The sequence below is a fragment of the Rutidosis leptorrhynchoides genome, chromosome 1, assembly GCF_046630445.1.
Source record: "Rutidosis leptorrhynchoides isolate AG116_Rl617_1_P2 chromosome 1, CSIRO_AGI_Rlap_v1, whole genome shotgun sequence".
NCBI lineage: Eukaryota > Viridiplantae > Streptophyta > Magnoliopsida > Asterales > Asteraceae > Rutidosis > Rutidosis leptorrhynchoides.
The window spans coordinates 395,658,841-395,679,071 of record NC_092333.1 but is presented as its reverse complement, the minus strand read 5'-3'; positions in this window follow the sequence as shown (position 1 = coordinate 395,679,071).

The following is a 20,231-nucleotide window of genomic DNA, read 5'->3' as shown; positions in this document are numbered from 1 at the left end:
AAATTGCGAATTTTGTGTGTATTTTTCGGGTTTTTTCGGGTTATCTTCGCAGTTTTTGTAGTGTGGGGATGTTCAACTGATCAGTTTTGGCGTTTTATTTTTTTTCTGTATTTTGGTCCCTCCGCGAGTCGCGGTGTTTGACCCTTCAAACTTCGCGAGTCGCGGAGTTTGTATTTTTTCTTTATATATATATATCTTATACTAATTAAAACAATTAAGTAATTAATTTTAAAATTTTGTTTCCCTTGTTATTTAGGGCGAGGTCGTTTCGGATCGATGTCCTAGTCCATCCTTTCACAAAATTTTAAAATTTGTCTTTTTGTAGCGATTGTTTTAAAAGCTAAGATTTTTAGGTTTTTTTTTAATGTTTTTGGCATACTTTAATTCAATAAGATTAAAAATAATGATAATAAAAGTTCTCGTCCCTCCCTCGGGTAAAGCAATTTCGGTTCAATGACCTAGTTTTCAACTTACGACGAATTTTAAAAATCATATTTTTAACTTAATGAGATAAAGTAAATTTTTGTTTTTAAATTCACACCAAACTTAAAATAAAAATTCATAAAATTCAAAATTAATATTAAAAATTCACACCAAACTTAAAATTTGAAATGCATAAAATTAAAAATTCTTATTTTAACAATTAAAAATTCACACCAAACTTAATTTAAAAATTCATATTATAAAATCACACCAAACTTATATTATATTTTTCAAATATTTACAATTTTAAATATATTGTTTTTACAAAGTTTACAATATTAATTTAAAATTTATATATTAAAAAAATGGTAAAAATAAAATTAAAAATCTTTTTGGCTTTTTATCCCACTTTAATCAATCAAATATTATCAAAAATATGCGCCCCTCTTTTCGGTAAAGTAATTTCGGTTCCAAGACCTAATTTAACTCATGACGAATTTTTGAAATATTTTGGGTTGATTGATTAAAGATATTTATACCTTAAGAATAAACGTTAAATTTCGCAGTGATGTAATAAATTTTTGAATGATATCAATAATTTCGGTCGTCAAACCTAATTTTATTCAATACCAATTTAATACTTTATAGCGAACAAATTAGCGTTTATTATCAAAATGTTAAAAAAAAATAAAAAAAAAAACTGTACAGACTTACCTGTGAGATAGTATTCTTAGTTATATGATCTATCCCATTCATAAGATAGTCGGTTTAATTGGTTTTCCATGGCTACATAGGCGTAACCTCGAGCATTCAGTGTTTTTTCTTCTAAACATATGAACGGTCCGTCTCTGCATAAAGTAACAAATTCGGTATTTGAATAGGTTTGATTATTTGAACATTTACCTCCATGTGACCATTTTCCACATTTGTGACATCTTTCAAGGTGTCGTGTTCTTCTTTTCGCTGCAGATTTTGATTTTCCTTTACCAAATTGTAAGTTATTATCTTCGCATCTGGATTCTTTTCTTACTCCGTCCAATCTTTCTATGATTACTGATACTATTTCACTCGAAAGTGTGTCATTATTACGTTTAGTGATCAAAGCATGTAGCATTAGACCATGGTTTAGTTCACAGGCAGTCTTCATTTCCTAAAAAAAATAAAAATTCAAAATGGGGGAGAAGACTAGTTCTTTAGGGTCTGCTAGGGAAAGACCATTCGGGTTCCATTTTCGAGAACTACACGAAAACAGATTATCTAACTCTAACAGAAATACATATTATCCTTTAAAGACTTGATTCTCCCCACACTTAGTTAGCTGTGGTATCGAAATTGTGATTAACTTCGTTGTCAACTTCCATTGGACTATCTATGTAGTGTTTAACTCTGTGACCATTAACTTTAAATTCAATCCCATTTGAATTTATTAATTCTATCGTTCCGTATGGGAAAACTCTTTTGACTATGAATGGTCCAGACCATCTTGATTTCAATTTTCCAGGAAATAGCTTGAATCGTGAATTGAAAAGAAGAACTCTGTCTCCTTCTTTAAATTCTTTTAAACTTCTGATTCTTTTATCATGCCATTTCTTCGTTCTTTCCTTATAGATTAACGAATTTTCGTATGCTTCATGTCTTAATTCTTCTAATTCGTTTAGTTGACTTAATCGTAGATGTCCAGCTTCATGTAAATCAAGATTACATGTCTTCAAAGCCCAAAATGCTTTGTGTTCAATTTCTACTGGAAGATGACATGCTTTTCCATAAACAAGTCTAAAAGGTGTGGTTCCAATTGGAGTTTTGTAGGCTGTTCTAAAAGCCCAGAGTGCATCCTCCAATTTAATGGACCATTCCTTCGGATTTGATCCTACGGTTTTCTCTAGAATACGTTTTAAAGCTCGGTTGGTATTTTCAACTTGTCCACTTATTTGCGGATGATATGCGGTGGAGATTTTATGAGTTACTCCATATCTTTTAAGAACTTTCTCAAGTTGATTATTACAGAAATGAGTTCCCCGATCACTTATTAAAGCTTTCGGTGTTCAAAACCTTGCAAAAAGTCGTTTTAAAAAGTTGACTACAACTCGTGCATCATTAGTTGGGAGAGCTTGTGCTTCCGCCCATTTAGATACATAATCAATGGCTACGAGAATATAGAGATTATTATGAGATTTTGGAAATGGACCCATAAAGTCAATACCCCAAATGTCAAATACTTCACATACTTGTATGACATTTTGTGGCATTTCATCACGTTGACTTATTTTTCCGGCCCTTTAACATGCATCACAGGATTTGCAAAGAAGGTGTGCGTCTTTGTAAATTGTAGGCCAATAGAATTCAGCTTCATAAACTTTTCTTGCTGTTAATTGAGGCCCATAATGCCCTCCTGTTGGTCCTGTGTGACAATGGTTTAAAATTTTACTAGCTTCATCTCCGAATACACATCGGCGTATTATTCCATCTGGACAACTTTTAAAAAGATGTGGATCTTCCCAGAAATAGTGTTTTATATCACTAAAGAATTTCTTTCGTTTTTGGTACGACAATCCTTTTTCAAGGAATCCACAAACTAAGTAATTTGCATAGTCTACAAACCATGGAATTTCATTATAATCTATCTTCAATAGATATTCATCAGGAAAGTTGTCTTGTATGGCCGATTCATTTAGAATTTCTAATTCGGGATTTTCAAGACGAGAAAGATGATCAGCGGCGAGATTTTCTGCTCCTCTTTTATCTCGGATTTCAATATCAAACTCTTGTAAGAGTAAGATCCAACGGATTAATCTTGGTTTAGCATCTTGTTTCGAAAATAGGTATCTAAGAGCAGAATGGTCGGTATAGACCACCGTTTTTGCTAGAACGAGATATGAACGAAATTTGTCAAAAGCAAAGACAATAGCAATGAGTTCTTTTTCAGTAGTTGTGTAATTTGTTTGTGCTCCTTGTAACGTCTTACTAGCATAATATATAGGTTGAAATCGTTTTTCAATCCTTTGTCCTAAAACGGCTCTCATTGCAAAATCACTTGCATCGCACATTAGTTCAAATGGTAGATTCCAATTTGGTGTTATCATGATCGGCGCATTAGTGAGTTTCTCTTTAAGAATATTAAAAGATTTGATACATTCATCTGAAAAGATGAATGGAGCATCTTTTTCTAGGAGTTTATTCATAGGAGTGGCAATTTTAGAAAAATCATTTATGAAACGTCGGTAAAAACCGGCATGCCCTAGAAAACTCCTAACTCCTCTAACATTGGTGGAATGTGGAAGTTTAGCAATTACATCTACTTTAGCTCTATCCACTTCAATTCCTTCCTTCGAAATTTTATGTCCAAGAACGATGCCTTCTTTAACCATGAAATGGCATTTCTCCCAATTAAGTACTAGATTTGATTGTTCGCATCTAATAAGCATTCGTTCCAGATTAACTAGACATGATTCAAATGTATCACCGAAGACTGAAAAATCATCCATGAAAACTTCCATGCATTCTTCTATCATGTAATGAAAAATCGCCATCATACACCTTTGAAAGGTTGCAGGGGCGTTGCAAAGTCCAAATGGCATGCGTTTGTAAGCAAAAGTACCATAAGGGCACGTGAATGTGGTTTTCTCTTGATCTTCGGGTGCTATTGGAATTTGAAAATATCCGGAAAATCCATCAAGAAAACAATAGTAACTATTTTCGGCTAATCTTTCCAACATTTGATCAATGAAAGGTAAGGGAAAGTGATCTTTTCTGGTGGCGTCATTTAATTTTCTATAATCAATACACACATGCCATCCTGTTACAGTCCTTGTAGGAATAAGCTCATTTTTCTCATTTGTAATGACAGTCATGCCACCCTTCTTAGGCACGCATTGAACTGGGCTTACCCATGGACTATCAGAAATTGGATAAATTAGACCTGCGTCTAGCAGTTTAATAATCTCTTTCTTAACTACATCTTGCATATTAGGATTTAGTCTTCGTTGGCGTTGCACATACGTTTTATGACCTTCTTCCATAAGGATTTTATGTGTGCAATACGAAGGACTTATTCCTTTAATATCATGAATTTTCCATGCAATGGCTGGTTTATGAGCTTTCAACACAGAAATGAGTTGTGATTTCTCATTTTCAGTAAGAGAAGACGATATTATTACAGGTAATTCAGATTCACCATGTAAATAAGCGTATTCCAAATGGTTTGGAAGTGGCTTTAACTCTAATTTCGGTGGTTCTTCTATTGATGATTTATATCGATATCTGTCTTCTTCTTTTAGCATTTGAATTTCTTCTGTTGTTGGTTCATATCCATTAGCTATAAGTGTAGCTAACATTTCAGCTTCATCAATTTGTTCAGTTCCTTCTCCTAAAGAACATTCTCCTGTTCCTTGTAATTCTGGAAATTCTTCTAATAATTCTGCATGTGCATCTATAGTTTGAATATAATAACATGTATCATCTGTAGATTGTGGTTGTTGCATTGCTCTATCAACTGAAAAGGTAACACTCTCGTCCTCTATACTTAGGGTCAATTTCTTACCGAACACGTCTATCATTGCTTTAGCCGTGTTTAAGAATGGTCTTCCTAATATGAGAGGAACTTGAGAATCTTCTTCCATGTCCAGAACAACAAAATCTACTGGAAATACTAAAGTACCAACTTTAACTAGCATGTTCTCCATTATCCCTCTAGGATATTTTATTGATCGATCGGCTAGCTGTATGCTTATTCTGGTTGGTTTCAATTCTCCAAGGTCTAGTTTAGCGTATAGTGAATACGGCATTAGATTTATACTAGCACCTAAGTCTGCCAATGCTTCTATTGAACTAAGACTACCCAGAAAACATGGAATTGTGAAACTTCCTGGATCAGATAATTTTTCTGGTATCTTATTCAACAGCACTGTTGAACAATTAGCATTCATAGTAACAGCCGAGAGTTCTTCCATTTTCTTTCTATTTGAGATTAGATCTTTCAAGAATTTAGCATATCTAGGCATTCCTGAAATCACATAAATGAAAGGAAGATTTACATTTATCTGTTTAAACATATCCAAGAATTTAGATTGCTCGGCTTCAAGTTTCTCTTTCTTCATTTTACTCGGGTAAGGAAGTGGTGGTTGGTATGGTTTAACATAAGGTTTAGCTTTAACTGTGTTATCTTCATTAACCTTTTCAACTACCGGTTCTTTTTCCTTATCTTGATCAGGTTGTGGTTCTTGTGGAGTAGGAATAGCTTCATCAGAAGTCACAGGTATTTCAGGTGGTTTAAGTGTTGTACCACTTCTTGTGGTAATAGCTTTAGCTGTTTCATTCCGGGGGTTAGCACTTGTATCACTAGGTAGACTTCCCGGTTTTCTTTCACCTATTAACCTTGCTAGGTTACTTACTTCTTGTTCCAAATTTTGAATAGAAGCTTGTTGATTTCTAAATGCTTGAGCATTTTGTTCATTTGTTTGTTTTTGAGATGTGAAAAACTGCGTTTGAGTTTCAACTAGCTTCGTCATCATATCTTCTAAATTCGGCTTTTTATCATCGGTTTGTTGTGGTGGTTTGTTTTGAAAATTAGGTCTTTGCTGATTGTAAGTATTGTTGGATACTTGTTGATTGCTAGGACCTTGTTGGTTGTTGTATGGAACATTTCTGTTATAATTCTAATTTTGATTGTAGATCGGTCTTGGCGGTTGATAATTATTCTGATAATTATTTTCAGGCCTTTGGTTTATGTATGAAATATTCTCTCTTTGTTCCATTGTTAATTCAATACTAAGACAATCTTTTGTCAAATGTGGTCCTCCACACTGCTCACAATTAATTCGTATTGAGTGAATATCCTTAGTCATCTTTTCCATTCGTCTCTCGACAGCATCTATCTTTGCGGAAATGGATTATAAGTCATGGCTAGAATCGGCTCTAGCTGCTTTAGATGATCTAACGATATCTTTTTCTTGGTGCCACTCATGTGAGTGGGAAGCAGTGTTATCAATAATTTTATAAGCATCAGTTTCGGTTTTCTTCATAATAGAACCACCAGCTGCTATATCTATGTCTTTTCTTGTAGTGATGTCGCATCCTTGGTAGAATATTTGTACTATTTGACAGGTGTCTAAACCATGTTGCGGACATCCTCTTAATAACTTTCCAAATCTAGTCCACGCCTCATATAGAGTTTCATTTGGCTTCTGTGTGAACATAACAATTTCTCCTTGAAGTCTTACGGCTTTAGATTCCGGAAAGAATTGTTTAAGAAATTTTTCAACTAAAACGTCCCATGTATCAATCGCCCCTTTAGGTAACGATTCCAACCAATCTTTGGCTTCTCCCTTTAAAGTCCAGGGAAATAACATGAGATATATCTGTTCATCCTCCACTTCTCTTATTTTAAATAGAGTGCAGATCCTATTAAAGGTACGAAGATGTTCATTTGGATCTTCCTTCGGCGCACCACTAAATTGGCATTGATTAGTCACCATGTGTAGAATTTGTCCTTTGATTTCATAATCTGGCGCATTAATGTCTGGATGAGTAATTGCGTGACCTTGGCCAGTGCGTTTAGCTCTCATTCGGTCTTCCATACTCAAAGGTTCCAGATTCTCCATAATTGAATTTGTTGAATCGGAATCACTAGAGGATTCTGATTTAATGGTTCATTCCTCAACAATCTCTGTTTGAATGATTGGTGGTTCCGGAGGAAAGTTTAGTGGTTCAGGATCTATGAATCGTCCTTGAATATTCTCCGGATTCTCAATTGTGAGGTCGGGTTCAAAAAATGGATTATCGGAAATTTGAATTGGAGTACTTGGTTAACTGGATGACGATTCTAAAGAAAAATCAACGGCGGTAATATTTGCTAGATGTCTTGATCTAGTTACAGGTGGTGAACGTACAAAAGGTGGTGAACGTCTTGCTCGGTGCATTCACTGAATATCCTATTAGTTTTTAAAAAGGAAAGAAAAATTATATAAGTTATCCAATCAATAGACTTTTCTGATTTTGGCCACGTTTCGAATAGCCAAAATATGCAGCAGAGGGGCAGGATTCGTTTGGTCTCAATATAATTGAGGACTGTTTGGCTCCAATAACCCGGTCCACGTACAAATCCAACTATTACTACGAACCAGAAAATTTTGATGTCTATCAATTTAACCACTTAAAATAAATTTTCGTAATTTTAAGAAATTTAGATAAGAAGTAGAATAAAAATCTATGTCCTAAAAACTAGAATAGCGAGAAATAAGAAAGAAAAAGAGCGCGTCGGAAAAGGTCGAAAAATAAAAATAAGAAAGAAAAAGAGTGACTTATAGAACTTAAAAACACTCGACTAACCCAACCTTATTACTATCACTAACTTAAAATTATAATCGCAAATTGAGATTACTAATTGGAATGATAATTGATACATAGGTAAAAGGTGTCTAAAAATATTAAAGCTTACAAGAAAAACTATATCCCAAATGGCAATAACTTAAAAAGAAACTAAAACTTAAAAAGGCGTCGTAAAATTCTAAAGCATCTAAATCTTAGTCTAAAGAAAAAGCACTTAAGGAATTTTACGGCAAAGCCTAAAAATCTAGAAGTAAAGAAATAACTATGGCAAAAACTATATCTAAATACGAGCGAAAAAATACAAATATTACGCTAAAATAATTAAAAAGGGACAAAATATAAAAATATACAAAAAGTTGTAAAAAGTACAATTTTTATAAAAATATTATTTTTATATTATTTATTTTATTAAACTATTAATTTTATAATTTAATTAAACTAATTTAACTAAAATAAAATTTAATTTAAAAACTTAAAACTAATTATAATAATAAATAAGTAATTAGGGTTAGTAATAATAAATAAATAATAATTACCCCGTATTTAATGCCTGATTAGGGTTTCTGTCGGCGTGTCAGAGTGTCTCCGAGAGTCGCGGTATTCGAAGCTGCAAACTCCGCGAGTCGCGGGGTTCCAATTTTCAGATGACAGGTTGATTAAAATTCGACGCGTTTTTTTTATTCTGTTTTATATTTTCTGTTTAAATAAAAATATTTATATAATAAAAACTTATATTTAAAAACTAAAATAAAAATAGAACTACTTTATAATTTTAAAAATATCTTAAAAATAGATTTATATATATATTAATTTTTTTTTTCATTTTTTTTTGTTTTAAATAAAACTTATATTTTTATAAAATAAAAATAAAGAAACTTTATAAAACTTAAATATTTAACAAAATCTTAAAAAATATATAAATTTTTGTTTTCTTTTTATATTTTCGAATAATTAAAAACGTATTTTTACAAAAGTGAATTTTAATAAAAGTAAACTAAAAATAAAAATCTTTTTTTTTTAAAAATTTAGCGTTACGCTTCCGGCTTTTAAGCTAGATTGTTCCCCGGCAGCGGCGCCAAAAATACTTGATGTCGTGCGAGGTGTGTATAAATAGCTTTATATTTTACAAGGAAATACTATTAAATACGATACAATTTTACACAAGATATTTATTTATTTATAGAATGGATATACTTAAACCTTGCTACAACACTTATAGGCAGTGTACCTAATCATACAGTAGTGTAGTTTTTAGTAAGTCCGGTTCGTTCCACAGGGAAAATCTTTAAACAAAGCTTAACGCTATATTAGTTTACTTTTATAAAAATACAAATATATATATATAAGTAATATTATTATTATAAAGGGGGGTTTTTACCGTTTAATGACCGGTTTGTCGATTTTAAAACTTTAGTCGCAGTTAAAACCAAATGTAAAATAATAAATAAATACAAGACTTAATTTAAAGCGTAAAGTAAATAACGATAATGAAATTGCGATAAATAAAAGTGCGATAAAATTGCGATAATTAAAAAGTACGATAATTAAAAGTGCAATTAAATAAAAATAAATAAAAATGCGATAATTAGAAGTGCAATTAAATATAAAATAAAGGAAATTAAATATGAAATAAAAGAATTATGCTTATTTAAACTTCCGTAATCATGATATTTGACGTGTTGATTTTAGTTTTATGCCCATGGGTTAATTGTCCTTTGTCCTGGATTATTTAATATGTCCGTCTGGTTTTTGTCCATAACAGTCCATCAGTCATAAATATAAAGTGCGAGTGTCCTCGTCAAATTATCCTTATACCCGAAGTTAAATATTCCAACTAATTGGGGACTTAAACTGTAACAAGATTTTAATACTTTGTTTAATAATTACACCAGGATGTCGACTGGGTGTAACTCAAGGTTTTAATACTTTGTTAACAATTATGGCAAGTGTCCTTGTACATAATTTCACCCCTGTTTTAATAATTCTAGTGGCTATTAATCCATTCCCGTGTCCGGTTAAATGAACGATTATTCATACATATAAATATCCCGCCCATCGTGTCCGATCGAGTGTATATGGTTATTTATAGGGACGTCCAATTGTAAATCTTTATATTAAAATTAACAAACTATCATTTAGTGAAACAAATATAAAGCCCATTAATAGTCCATTGTCTAATTTCCACAAGTGTCGTTTTTTTGTCCAAACCCCAATTATGGTACAAAGCCCAATTACCCAATTTTAGTAATTAGCCCAACATCATGATTACTTCGTTTTAAATAAGCATAATAATAACTTAGCTACGAGACATTAAATTAAAAAGGTTGAACATAACTTACAATGATTAAAAATAGCGTAGCGCTACACGGACAGAATTTTGACTTACACCCTTACAACATTCGCTAACATACCCTTATTATTAGGATTTAAAATTAAAATTAAAATTAAAATATAAATATAAATATAAATATAAATATTACGTATAGATTTTAAGGGAGATTGATATATTGGATGATAAAAATGATCAGAATTCGTTGGGTTTTATAGGGATTTTCGTATTTGGCTGCTCCGCGAGTCGCGGCATTTTTGGCCTCCATACTCCGCAACTCGCGGAGTTCGTAATTCTAGCTCACAAAGGTTTGTCTTTTAATTTGCCGACGTTTTATAAATATATTATAATATATATATTAATTTTAAGAATTAATTATATATTATATTATATTTATATACATAGTTAACTTGTAATTTTTAGTCCGTTGCGTCGAGCGTTGAGAGTTGACTCTGGTCCCGGTTCCGGATTTTCGAATGTCCTTGCGTGCAATTTAATATTTTGTACTTTGCGTTTTGAATCTTGTACTCTTGTAATTTTGAGACGTTTCTTATCAATAATTGGAACCTCATTGATTGTATTTTGTACTTTTGAGCTTTTTGGTCGTTTGCATCTTCAATTCGTCGAATCTGTCTTTTATCTTCACATTTTATTATTTAAACGAATATCACTTTTAAATAGAACAATTGCAACTAAAAGCTTGTCTTTCTTGAGGAATAATGCTATGAAATATATGTTCGTTTTTAGCATTATCAGATACTCAGACGAATATCACTATATAGTCACAATTTCATCTTCTATCTAAAACAATAAACACATACATATAATATAACAAGAGGACCGGCGGCCTGTCTCGGCCTGCAGCCATTAGTTATCCGTGCTAGAGTTTATCGATGGTCTTTGCTACTGGATCTCTAACATAGTCTTCCTAACACAAATCATGCGTCATTTGAACTATACTACTTAGATAGTAGCAATTAGACCATATTGAATAAATACAACAAAAGTATAATCATGAAATCATGGCATCGGTAACATAACCTGTTACTCTATACTAATATCCATAAGGATAGTCCTACTCACCCCAAAACCGCAAGAACTCTGAATTCTGATTTTACCGAGTCTTTTATTTTCCTTTATTACCTAAGAATATCATATTCTAAGTCATTACACTTTTTCAAGTCATGTGTTAGCACTAAAACAATTTAAAACATTCAAACACATCACATGGGTCACGATTGCACCTGACCCATTCACAGAACCAAGCTTATGGTGTGTTTAACTCTCTTACCCGTGTGAGAATCTCTCATGTGCGCATGTGGCAACTGGTACGCGTACGTGAGCCAACACGTGTATCATGACCATCATTTGATAAGAAAAATATGTTATACTTGTTTTCGGGCGAAAGAGTCACCACACGCGCGGAAGAGCATTCAATCGTGCGATTGGCGCTTTACATGTGTGCTGAAATTCACATTATTTTCTGGTAGAAATCTCATCCGCGTGGATGAGATCTCATCCGCACGTATGAGAATTTCAGTAGCGTTAGTGAGATCTCATCTGCGTGGATAAGGTCTGGATCTCATCTGCGCGGACGAGACCTCACACGCGCAATTGAGATCTCACACGAGCCAAAATCAGTCTCACACGCGCGTATGAGATCTCATCCGCGTGGGAGTTAAAGAACATCAACAGTTTTGGTATTACGGGTTCTAACACCCAAAACTTAATATTTACGTGTTCCGATCATAAATCTCATCTAAAAACATCATATATATAAATATATATATATATATATTTATATATATATATATATATATATATGTACATATATATATATATGTACATATATATATATGTACATATATATATATATATATATATATATATATATATATATATATATATGTATATATATATATATATATATATATGTACATATATATATATATATATATGTACATATATATATATATATGTGTGTACATATATATATATGTGTGTATATATATATATATATATATATATATATATATACACACACACACATATATATATATATATATATATATACACACATATATACACACACACACACACACACACACATATATATATATATATATATATATATATATATATATATATATATATATATATATATATATATATATATATATATATATATATATATATATATATATATATATATATATATATATATATATATATATATAAACTATAACTAAAATGAATCAACCACAACCATCTCTCAAAAGAAGAATCAAACATAAACCATAAATTTTTATAAAACTCATTAAGACCCTTGTAAAACTATTCAAATCAGACATATTTTATGTTGTTTTGATTCTGAAAATCACAAGAATAAATCCACGAAATTAAAAGTCTGCAAATAACAAATTCAATGTTGGAGATTTGAGAGCAAAATGTTAGCTAGGATTTGTGTTCTCCAAGTTTTCGTAAAGGGAAACAAAGAGAATGGAGAGTAATAAGCAATTTAGGTTTCCTCCTTAGGAGGGAAACCGACCTCTCAACCCACATGCGTATTTAATCGTTATCTAAAACACAATGCTCGTGTTAGGCGGCCGCCTGACGAAGTCGAATATAAATAAACAGATATTTTCTGTGACACTTGTATAAAAAAAATTATAAATACATAATTTATTATTACACCATTATTAATAATTAAGAAAAAGTAAGGGTAAAATGATCACTAACCACTAGGCCCTAATCACTGTGTTACATCAACGTGCATGCATACTGGTATTTTTAACTTAGAAAGAACCATAAGTAGAAATCGACCGAGACCATGAGTCGAGGTCATTATAAAATATGAAGTAAACTTTTACGAAACACATGTAAGTATTCTAATGCTTCAAAGTTTCTACTCCCTACTAATTGTGTAGACCTAAGCCATATCTATGAGCCGTTGTAAAATCTATCAAAGAAAAAAATAGATGCATTTAAAACAAGAAACAAATTCTAGAATACAAAATATTAAGAGAAGTGGATTTGATCCAAATGTCTTTTCAAAATCGCGTTGAAGAGCCATTACCTAATGTATAATTAACACTTTTCATGTATAGAATATGTTTATTATCGGGTGTAGCATATGAAGCAACTATATATGTTCTAGTTCGAGCATGATTATCCTTGAACCCAATGTGAATTCTTTATTTTGATCTGATACCCCACCTTAATTGAATGATAACGGATAAGAGGCTCGTGGGATTGACTTGAAAGTACATCCTCTCATTTCACCTATGGTATTTTTGATTGGAAAATAATCACAACGGCCAATCTACAAAGCGGAAACAAACCCGTTTGACAAGCATTTCCCGACCCGTATGAACCCGTGAGGAAACTAACAAACAAGCTATATCAAAACCAACCCAAATCAGTCCCCAAATCTGTTCCAAATCAGTAGCAAAACAATAATCAAGCACACACTAAAACACGAGACTTTTTACGTGGAAAACCTCTCAAAATCGAGAGTAAAAACCACGGGACTCGTAAGCCACTTAAATTCCACTATCATCAACAAAGAGAGCAATACAATAATCCTTCTCTAGATCAACTAGAGGTATACAATATCATCATACTCTTGAACAACAATAATCAACAAGTATATGAAACAATTAAAGACAAAAGAAGAATTTCATCACCCAAAATTCTGCTACTGTTCGACCTGATGTAACTCGAGCTACAGACCACTTGAGACGAATTCAACGGTTGAAAATGTTGGCACTGATGTCAGGAAGACACAGCCCAAAAATGAAGAAGATTCAACGGTCGGATCTCCGGGGATCGAAGGTTTTCTGGCCTGCTGTCACTGTAGACGGGAATTGGGGTTTCACACAATTTCTTGATCTATCTCTCTGCACTCTTTTGTGAATACAGCTGCACAACTTCAAATTAAAGATGCCCCTTGATGGTTGACCAAGTCAAACAATCAATTGGGCTTAATTTGTTGGGCTTGGGCTAACCACATAATTGGAAACCAAATAAAAAACCCAACAAATCTCCCCCTTTCCAATTATGAGGAAGGTATCGCCATCCCGGCGATCGAGCAACATACCTTAAGCTTCTCACTTGCTAAAGCATTTGTGAACATGTCGGAACCATTATCATCGGTATGAACTTTATCAAGTTCAAACGAACCATCTTCAAGACGTTCTCTAATCCAATGATACCGCACATCTATATGTTTTGTCCGCTTATGATACATAGAATTTCTAGCCAAATGAATCGCACTCTCATTATCACAAAGAACCACATATCGTGATTGCTTAAACCCAAGATCTTGTAGAAACCTTTTCATCCACAATAGTTCTTTGTACGCTTCTGTTGCTGCCATATACTCAGCCTCGGTTGTAGACAATGCAACACACTTTTGTAACCTTGATTGCCATGAAACTGCTCCCCCTGCGAAAGTCATCAAATATCCAGAAGTGGATTTCATGTTATCTTTGTTTCCTGCCATATCTGAGTCTGTATAACCAACAAGCACCGGCTCTCCATTTCCGAATGTGATACCTAACTTTGAAGTACCTCGTAAGTATCTCATAATCCATTTAACCGCTTCCCAATGCTTCTTACCCGGATTTGACATAAACCGACTAACAACACTTACCGCATGAGCTATATCTGGCCTAGTACACACCATAGCATACATCAAGCTACCAACTGCTGACGCATATGGAACTATATCCATCTCCTCAACATCCTCCTTTGAAGTAGGACAATCTCTTTCTGTTAGCTTAAAGTTGTTTGTAAGAGGGGAACTAACCACTTTAGCATTCTTCATGTTGAATCTACTTAGCACCTTTTCAATGTATTGCTCTTGTGATATATGTAACGTCTTAGCACCTCTATCTCTAGAAATCCGAATGCCAAGAATCTGTTTTGCTGGCCCCAAGTCTTTCATAGCAAAAGACTTGCTCAATTCTCGCTTCAACTGCGCAATTCTTTTAATATTTTTACCAACAATTAACATATCATCAACGTATAACAACAATATGATGAAATCATCATCACCAAACCTCTGAAAGAAAACACAATGATCTGAAGTTGTCTTTCGGTAGCCTTGCTTTCCTATAACCGACTCAAACTTCTTATACCACTGTCTCGGTGCTTGCTTCAACCCATATAAACTTTTCTGAAGTCTACAAACATAATTTTTTTTACCCTTAACCCGAAAACCTTCAGGTTGCATCATGTAGATTTCCTTATCCAAATCACCGTGAAGAAAAGCAGTCTTGACATCCATCTGTTCAACCTCAAGATCAAGACTAGCAGCTAATCCAAGAACCACTCGAATAGATCCCATCTTCACAACCGGTGAGAAAATCTCATCAAAATCAATACCCTTTTTCTGGCTGAATCCTTTAACGACTAACCTAGCTTTGTACCTTGGTTGTGAAGTAAGCTCATCTGTCTTCACTTTGAATACCCATTTGTTTCTCAAAGCTCTCTTGCCTTTAGGTAACTTCACCAGCTCATAAGTATTGTTCTCATGCAAGGAATTCATCTCATCTTGCATAGCTTCACCCCACTCTTTCTTATGCTCATCTTTCATTGCTTCTGAATAACATTCTGGCTCTCCCCCATCAGTAACTAATACATACTCATCAGCAGAATATCTAACAGAAGGATGACGGTCTCGGGTAGACCGCCTAAGTGGGACAAATGGGGGCACATCTGGTACTGGAATCTCTACCTGCTCCGGAGCATAATCATCATCAGTACCATGTTCATCATTATGAACATCATCTCCAACATGTTGTGGAGTAACTGGATCCAAATCAACAAGATCAGCACTAGTTTGAGGAACTGAATCTGTCTTCTCAACATCTTTTAACATCTGATCTTCTGTAAAAACAACATCTCGGCTTCGTACAAGTTTCTTCTGAACTGGATCATATAACCTGTACCCAAAATCATCTTCACCATAGTCGAGGAATACACATGGCTTAGTCTTCATATCAAGCTTTGACCTCTCATCTTTGGGAACATGAACAAAAGCTTTACATCCAAAAACTCGTAAATGACGGTAAGAAACATCTTTGCCGCTCCAAACCCTGTTAGGAACATCAAAACGCAAAGGAACACAAGGGGTTAGATTAATAATATGAACTGCCGTATTTAAAGCCTCACCCCAAAAGGAATCGGACAACCCTGCATGTGAAAGCAAACATCTAACTCTCTCAACCAAAGTTCTGTTCATCCTCTCTGCTAAGCCATTCAACTGAGGTGTCTTTGGTGGAGTCTTTTGATGCCGAATACCATTCTCCTTACAGTAAGCATCAAATCTGCCAATGTATTCACCGCCATTATCAGTCCGAATACACTTGAGTTTCTTTCCCGTTTGCCTTTCAACTAGTATATGAAATTCTTTAAACTTTTCAAATACTTGATCCTTTGACTTTAAGGTATAAACCCACACCTTCCTGGAATGATCATCGATGAATGTAACAAAGTAGGAACATCCACCAAGTGTCCTAGTCTTCATAGGCCCACAAACATCCGAATGAACTAGATCAAGTACGTTCTCCATTCGAAAAGGAGAATGACTCTTAAACGCAACTCTGGTCTGTTTCCCTGCCAAACAGTGAGAACACTTACTCAAATCAATACCACTAACACCCGACAACACATTCTTCTTGAACAAGATAGACATCCCCTTTTCACTCATGTGGCCAAGTCTTTTATGCCACAACTCAGTAGAATCAACATTGTCCACTGCGTTAACAATGTTCTGGATGATCTTCGGACGCGTGATGTATAATCTTGAGTCTTTCTTGCCTCTTCCCACTATCATAGAACCAAGAGTTAGTTTCCAAATACCATTACCAAAACCGTTATAATAACCATCATCATCAAGAATGCCTGTTGAAATAACATTAAGTCTCATATCCGGAACATGTTTTACATTATGCAAAACTAACTCCATTCCCGTGTCAAATTTCAAACAAACATCTCCAATACCAACGATCTTTGATAACCCGGCATTACCCATCCTAGCAAATCCATAGTCACCTGGAGTGTAAGATGAGAAGTGATCTCTACAAATTGCAACATGACATGTAGCACCACTATCAACAATCCAACTCGTGTCATCATGAGTAAGATTGATCATATCATAATCAATACAAACAAAGAACTCATCTGTGATAGCGTTAACTTCAACCTTATCATCATCACCACCATCACTTTTCTTTTGTTTATTCTTGTCATATGCCTTTTTCTTCTCATTCTTCAACTTTGGACAATACCACTTTGTGTGCCCCTTTTCATGACAATTATAACACTCAACGTTAGCAAATTTGCCTTTGCGTGAGCTGCTACGATGATTGCCTCTTTTACCCTGACCTCTACTATGACTTCTCCCCCGCGTTTCTGTGACCAAGATATCTGACTGTGAAGAGGAACCTTGTGACTTTCTTCTCATCTCTTCATTCAAAATACTACCCTTAGCCAATTCCATGGTGATAGTACCATTCGGTGCAGAGTTGGACAAAGATGTCCTAAAAGTCTCCCAAGAGTCCGGTAATGTACCAAGTAACCAGAGACCCTGAATCTCATCCTCAAACTTGATACCCATACCTGCAAGCTGATTTATAATACCCTGATATGCATTTAGGTGATCTGTAATAGGAGTCCCATCATGATACTTCAAAGCCATCATCTGCTTAATTAAGAACAACTTGTTATTCCCAGTCTTTCGTTCATATAACTGCTCAAGCTTTTTCCATAAGGCTTTAGCATCAGTCTCCCCAGTAATATGATTCACAACATTATCATCAACCCACTGCCGAATATACCCACATACTTGTCTATGCAAAATTTTCCATTGAGCATCAGATTTTTCCTCAGGTTTATCTTCAGTAAAAACAGGCAAATAATAATCTTTCACATAAAGAAGATCCTCCATTTTACCTTTCCAAACATGATAATTTGAACCATTTAAACTAATCATTTTACTTGTATTAGCTTCCATCTTTCACACAAGTCAAATCAAATAACCTAGCTCTGATACCAATTTGATTGGAAAATAATCACAACGGGCAATCTACAAAGCGGAAACAAACCCGTTTGACAAGCATTTCCCGACCCGTATGAACCCGTGAGGAAACTAACAAACAAGCTATATCAAAACCAACCCAAATCAGTCCCCAAATCTGTTCCAAATCAGTAGCAAAACAATAATCAAGCACACACTAAAACACGAGATTTTTTACGTGGAAAACCTCTCAAAATCGAGAGTAAAAACCACGGGACTCGTAAGCCACTTAAATTCCACTATCATCAACAAAGAGAGCAATACAATAATCCTTCTCTAGATCAACTAGAGGTATACAACATCATCATACTCTTGAACAACAATAATCAACAAGTATATGAAACAATTAAAGACAAAAGAAGAATTTCATCACCCAAAATTCTGCTACTGTTCGACCTGATGTAACTCGAGCTACAGACCACTTGAGACGAATTCAACGGTTGAAAATGTTGGCACTGATGTCAGGAAGACACAGCCCAAAAATGAAGAAGATTCAACGGTCGGATCTCCGGGGATCGAAGGTTTTCTGGCCTGCTGTCACTGTAGACGGGAATTGGGGTTTCACACAATTTCTTGATCTATCTCTCTGCACTCTTTTATGAATACAGCTGCACAACTTCAAATTAAAGATGCCCCTTGATGGTTGACCAAGTCAAACAATCAATTGGGCTTAATTTGTTGGGCTTGGGCTAACCACATAATTGGAAACCAAATAAAAAACCCAACAATTTTATGAGAATATAAAGTGCCTCCAAAAAATGCTTGAAAACATCTAATAGCATTATGACTCTCTTCGCAAATTTGAGAGTGACATGTAAGTTATCGCGACGCTCTTCAGAACCAGTTCAATCAGCATTAATTTTCCACTGAAGGTATATTATCTTTCAAAGAAGAAAACTTAGTTTCCGAACCGATCAACCAAGATATTATAATTACGCAATATATTCATATTATACTCTTTATATTAATTGTGGTGGAGGTGAATTGCCATTCTAAATTCTAAAGTATATTCTATTTACGAAGTATATTTACATTAGATTCAATAGGCAAGCCGAGATAATGTTGTGTGAAAACTATCCGAACAACGAGTGACAATGGCCATATCAACAATTTATTCTTCATTTAATCCTCAGTCGGATACGTTGGACCTAGATAAATTGATCCGAAGTCAAATACAAAATGTTTTATATGCCAAAATGTGACAACCCGAAAATTTTCGACCAAATTTAAACTTAATCTTTATATTATTTCGACACGATAAGCAAAGTCTGTAATGTTGAGTCTCAAAAAGTTTTGGAACTATATTCATGTAATCAATTACCCTTTGACTGTGCTCGACGATTCACGAACATTTATGTGTATATAGATATGTATATATAATATATAGTTATATTAATTGAAAATGTTAACAAAGTATTAGATGTATAATATTTTATATGAACGTATTTGTTTCAATATATGTTTAATATATTTATCGACGGAATTAAAAGATAATATCAAATTATTGAATTATCAGATACATTGTGATATGATTACGGGTCTATGTTATGAGGTCCAATGTGATTTAAGAAATCTATTCTTTTTGATAACATTCGGAAAATGGTAAAGTGATTTATAAGTAAGAACAAATATGTCAATTAACGGAAACTAGACAAGGGTTAGTAGAGATTCCTGTTTAATTTCCAATTCATGTTTTATAATATTTTCCTAGTGACTTTGATAAGATAACTATGTTAACTTTCATTTTATTTAATATGAAAGTAAGAACGTGGAGTGTAAATAAGTTAGATGTTGGATATAGACAAGTTAAGTTACTCGACATTTTTCATTAAGATGATTTCATATGTTTATTTAACCTGTGGACTTTATCCCATGCTTCACCAACAGACTATAATTTAAAAACTTGAAATCTATTATAAATATATATAATTCTACTTTTCTAAAACGTTTTATGATATAACGATTTCCATTATTTTAACCTTTTAACAAAATGATTCTTAAATATATTTAGTTTTGGAAAACAAAATTATCATATTTATTTGATTTAGTTTCAGACGTACAAAAACGTTTTCA